A 6,265-nucleotide genomic window follows, 5' to 3' on the forward strand; every position below is an offset into this window, starting at 1 on the left:
AGACAAGGTTAGATATATGAGATCACCTTGCAACGATATTTTTATACAGTTATACACTGGAACTTTGTGTATATTATGCATGGAAGAGGACTTCCAATATTTTGAAAAGTATATATGTATATATATATATACTGAATATTTTGCGACTTCATCGCATTAAGATATCAAACTTGGTTCATTTCTTTTGACCAAGACTTTCATGAGTACTATGAGAAGGCTCATATATTGTTAATCATTATATATATTATTTTGGTGGGCTTGTTGCTCACCCTTGCTTTCTTCTTTCATCACACAACATCAGATAGACAAGATGAACAGGACCAAGCTCCCGATTCGCAAGCGGTTAGAAAACGTTCTGCAGTCTTCTGGAAGCGTTGATGCCGCTGTAGTTGAGGTAGGAGCTACCAATAGGCTAGGCTTTCAACTTTTGATGTACCAGACTTATGTATAATATGAATTGTAATAATGGCAAAGAAATGTAAATTTATTCAGAAAACCTTTTAAGGTGTATTGGCAGATAATTGTGGAATAAAATGACTTGTGATTATTTTTGGATGTTCATCTCTGAGACTATAACGTGTGGTGTGTGTGTTTATTGTGGGGTCACAGTACAGAGTAGTTGATTAATTATTAAGATTGGGTGTTATTAAGGGAAATGGAACTCGTGACAACCCGGATCCCCGACCCCGGATTTGGGGGTGTTACAGGTGCACCATGATGTGCCAAAAATATATATTTTAAATTGCAAGCGCACAATTTATCGTTATAATATTTTGAGATTCGTTCCGTAGAGACTAAATTTTTTTCGCAATCTTAAATTTTAATTAAGGCGAACTAGAATAATTAATTTTGAAAAGAGTTTTAATTTCATCTACTTAAGAAATGGAACAAGAAAGGTACAAATTAATTTAACGAGATAAATTTTAAAATAACAAAGGAAAAGGAAAATGGGCTTCATAGAATGGCCCGCTAGAACTGACATTGACATCTGCTAAAAACAAGATAAATATGAGAATGGGCTGGTCACAAGGATACATGAAAATGGGCTTCATAGAATGGCCGCCTCAAACATGGAATGAAGCTACAGATTGTAATAAAATGGTGGAATTCTATTTAATAAGAAAAGTTAGTAGATCACTAGCTTTAAATGATGGAAATTAATTGATAAACTAAAGAAAATCTTAATAAAAGTGAGTAATGGGTAAATTTAAAAACATTAATGAAAGCATGGTAGATGTTAGAAATGGTAAGAAAAAAAACGTAGATAATGAAAGGGAAGAAAAAAAATAATAAATGCTAGTAATAAGACTATTTAACACTAATTAATTTTAAAACTCTATAAATACATGCTATTAGTAAATGACTAACTAATGGTTAAAAACAAATATAAATGATTATGACAGTCAATTGGATAAAACTAAGCTAAGAACATAAAATAAACTCGGCTTGGTAGACAATAACGAGAGATGCAACCATAAAGTAGCTAATTACCGAGAGGAAATTTAAATTAAAGAGACGGTCATGAAGTTATAATAAGAAACTTGGTGAGCTCTAAACAAAACTTAAAGCGTGCACAGTGAAACAAAGCAACACGAAATCGGGCACATACTTAAATAATGGATATAAGGAAACAAAGCGAATATAAAGATTAAAATTAATTTATAAAAGAAAGAAAACAAAAGCTGACTCAAAACACAAATCGAGGTTGTGCCTAAGAGGGCTAGCGCTGGAAAATTAAATTTCACCGGAAACTGCAACAAAAATAGGTACCAACTTTAACACTATTTGAAATTGGAACTAGGACATCAAATTAAGAAAAATTTCTAATTTTAAAGGGCTCCTTTCAAATCTATAAGTATACAACTTGCATGATTTTGAAAGATATCATTACCCAAGTGAAATTAACAAGAATTAAGAACATAAAATTTGGGAAGAAGATGCAAAATAATAGAAAGACTTGAACTTCATTAATTGAAAGAGAGTGTTTACAACTTTTGAGAGCTACTGCAATGGAAATGAAAAATAGATCTAAAAATTAAAAATAGAGGCTACTACTAAATTTAGGGTAAACTAAGATAAAGATAAGGTGATGAATACAAGGGGAAGGGGGTATTTATAGCTAAAAAGTAGGGTTTAGGGTAGAGTTGGGTGAATCTTGACCATCCAAGTGAGAGGTGTGTTTTGTTGATCTTGACCCTTTATTTCCACCAACTCTTTCTTTTGGCTTTTTGTTCAAGTTGCTTGGTGACATTATATTTCTTCCATTTTTTCCCTTTTCTCCTTTTTTCTTCACATTTCTCATTTTTCCAAATATCTAAGAAATGATGAGAATGCAACAAATTAATTTATTTAAAATAAGAAAGCAAACAATAAATAGGTATAAAATTATGTAAAAATATGTGATTATCAAATGCCCCCAAACCTATCTTTTGCTCGTCCTCGAGTAAAATCAAAAATAAAAATGCTAACTAAGAAAGATCCTATGCTCCTTTTCGTAGGCGTGACGGGAAATTTTAGGTTTACCAACCCGTTAAACCCATAGACGATCTCCATAGGAGGAGTGTTGTCTCCTAAGGGTTTACAGAAGATATACCCATAAAATCTTTGAGACAATATAACAAGAATCTACCTCAATTTTACTCTAATGTTCATTGGTGTTAACAAGAAGATTTTATAAATAAAATACATGCCTTAAAAACTCTTCTAATAATAGTCAAGATGTAGGTGACTCAAATCTGCTTATGTCGACTTAGAATTTTTACAAAAGATCCCAAGGTGTGAAGTGAATTTAAGACCTTTGATGGATTTAACTGTCTAAGAACATTTTCTCTTTTTCAACTAATATTGAACTAACCCATTCTCTGTCAAAGCAAGTATTTAGCCAAACTTCACAAAATTATTCTTTTTTTTTGCATTTCTTTTTCTTTTTTTTTGTTTCAATTGACATTATGATGTCTGTTTTCTTAGGCTTTCTATGTTACCCATGTAGCGAGCTTTAGGTCAGTGACTCCCAAACCAGATGGTTTTAGGGCACTAGGTTTTGAAATCCCCCGACGAACTTAATAACTCGAGTAACAAAGGCCACAAAACAAGACTAGTCAATTCTACTTGTGCCCATTATCTAAAGATTTTTGTTTATAAGAACAATGGGTATTGAAGTAGTTTATTCATCTTTTCTTTTCTTTCTTTTTTTTGCTTTTTTTCTACCTTTTTTCTTTTTCTTTTCTTTTCGCAAAGGTTTGATTCGACATTGTTTCAACATGTGGGTTCTCTCTCAAGTATCGAATAACATCCCTAAACAATCTCTCCAAAAAAGGTCTTGTGCAAAAGTACCGTCTTGGAATCTAGAGTGAAAATCAGTCGACACAAGATTCAAAAAGACACCTTACTCAACTACGTTTAAATAATCTAAAAGGCACTATATATATAAGTTTTTGAAAATATGTTAACACCAACTGCTACTAAAGTTCAAGAGATTGTAAGACAACTTAGCTAAAAATGTCTCTATTTTTATAAATTTTTTAATTTTTTCAATTTTCTTTAAGAATTACACTAAAACCCTCCCCCATACCTAAATCATGCATTGTCCTCAATGTATGCAAAAGGGAGAAATAAGTAAGGAGAATGATGAGAATATACCTGATAAGGGATGAAGAGAGAAGTGACATACTGTAAAACTAATAACTAACATAACTAACACACACATTTCCTCCCCCATACCCGAACGTCGCGAGGGGAGGTGACAAATTGAGACTAATTAACAAATACCGGAAGGAAAGATGGGGTGAAGCTTCGAGAAGGAGTCAGGACATTTTTGAAAATTTTGATTAGAAAAGACTTTCTCTAGCAAAGTGCAATCATTCAACCCTATAGGGCAAGTATCACTAATGTTTTCCCTAAACCAACTTATGACTTCTTCATTTTGTTTAAGAAAATTAGAGATATTTGATAGTTGATCATGGTTCAAAGCACTATGAGTGACATAAGAAATGGGTCCAAACTCTCCTAGGGTACATTGGTCAAAATTGGAGTGAGGCAACATCGAGTCAAGTGTACGTGGTTCACCTACGGGACTCCTTAAAACGTGCCTAGGTTCAACACTAACATTCTCAGGTGGAGTTTCCCATTTGGAACATATATTGTTTAACTCGTCTAATAACTCTTCCGACATCAAGTCCTTAAACAACTCATGAATCTCTCGATTAGACTCATAGTTGACCTTGACATCTTCCCTAAGAAGGGACTCAATTTCGCTATCCTCAAAGCTAGACCATGTGACAAACTTGTTGACAACATTAACCCCTATTGATTGTTCATAAAGTTCATTGGGCTCTTTTCCTACATTAAAAATATTAAGGTCAATGGTCATATTTCCAAAGGTGAGTTTCATAGAACCATTTCTACAATTGATTAAGGCATTGGATGTAGCAAGAAAAGGTCTTCCTAAAATAATAGGAATTTGGTTCTTAGAATTTGTGATGGGCTGAGTCTCTAGGACCACAAAATCAATGGGAAAAACAAAATCACCAACCTTAATCAACACGTCTTCAATTATTCCCTTAGGAATTTTGATAGAACGGTCGGCTAATTGAAGTGTGACATTGGTCTTTTGAAGTTCACCTAAACCGAGTTCTTGATAGACAGAATATGGAAGAAGATTCACACTAGCACCTAAGTCAAGTAAAGCTTTGTCAACAAAAGTGTTGCCTATGACACAAGAAATAGTAGGACAACCGGGGTCCTTATATTTCACGGGAACTTCATTCGAGAGAATCGAACTAACTTGAGAGGTCAAAAAGGCTTTTTTAGGAACATGGGTGGATCTCTTGTGAGTACACAAATCTTTTAGACACTTGGCGTATGAGGGAATTTGTTGAATGGCATCTAAAAGGGGAATGTTTATCTTGACTTGTTTAAAAACTTCCAAAATTTGGTCTAATTAAGCCGATTGTTTGTTTGAAACGAGTCTTTGAGGATAAGGAGCTTTTGGCTTAAAGACTATTTCACTGGACAAATCAGAGATAGGTTTGGAAGGTGGCTTGCTAGAAGATGAAAGTTCCCTAAGTGAAGGCATTTTGCTAGATGAAGCAAATGACTCGAAAGTCTCGCTTTTCTTATATTGATCAGGAATTGAGGTAGAAAGAGAACAATTAGGTTCGGAAATTGAATCTTCTTCTTTCGTGAGAGTCCATACCTACTTGAGTATTAAACTTATTTCCCGACCTTAAAGAAATTATAGCATTAACATTTTCATGAGGTCTTTGGTTGAGAGGGAATTTAGGATTAACCTCGGGTTGACTCGGAAGTTGATTTTTCTCTCTCTCACAAATGGTGTTGGCTAATTGACTCACTTGAACCTCTAACTTAGATATGGCTTGAGTATTAGAGTTTAATAATTGCCTATCTTGGGTCATGGTTTGCATAAAGGACTGTTGAGATTGAGTCAAATTAGTTTGAGACTTATGCAAAGCCTCAATACTCTTTTCTAAGGAATTAAGTCTCTTATCCGAATCATGAAACCCGGGAGGATTCAAGGGTGCTTGAATTGGGTTTGGATAAGGACTTTGACTAGAACTAGGGTAAGAGTTTGGATTAGGCTTTTGAAAAGTGGCTTGAGGAGATTGGTAGTTTTGGCCTTGGGTCCATGAGAAATTTGGGTGGTTCTTCCACCCGGGAATGCATGTAGGTGCAAAAGGGTCATTCGTAGGTCGAGGTTGAAACATAGCATTCACTTGCTCAAACTCTTGAAAGTTTTGAGGTCCATGACTATTAGAGTTATAGTTTGCACACATAGACGCTTGGGAAGGGGCATTAGTGGTTTCTAAAGCTTCTAATCTTCTAGTGAGAGTAGGTAACTTTGCTTTGGTTGCTATAGAATTACCAACTAAATGCAAGCCTTTGTTAGCTAATGAATCGACTGTTTCATTATGCTTACTAGGCTCCCTAGTAGACTCCCACAACATGGTCTTTTCTGCTAGTTCCTCGAAAAATTCCTAACCCTGATCCTCGTCTTTTTCCATGAATTTGCCTTGACACATAGACTCTAACAACGTGATTGTAGAACTATCTAAGGCCTTGTAAACAATCTTACAAAGTCTCCACTTTTCTATTCCGTGGTGGGGATATGGGGACAAAATATTTTTAAATCTATCAAAATATTTCCAAAAAGACTCGTTTTCCTTTTGATGAAATTGATTAATCTCATTTGTAAGTCTCGTAGTCTTTTGATTTGGAAAATATTTTTTTTAGAAAAATGACTACGAAT

Source organism: Apium graveolens, chromosome 2 (genome assembly GCF_009905375.1).
Source record: "Apium graveolens cultivar Ventura chromosome 2, ASM990537v1, whole genome shotgun sequence".
Lineage (NCBI taxonomy): Eukaryota > Viridiplantae > Streptophyta > Magnoliopsida > Apiales > Apiaceae > Apium > Apium graveolens.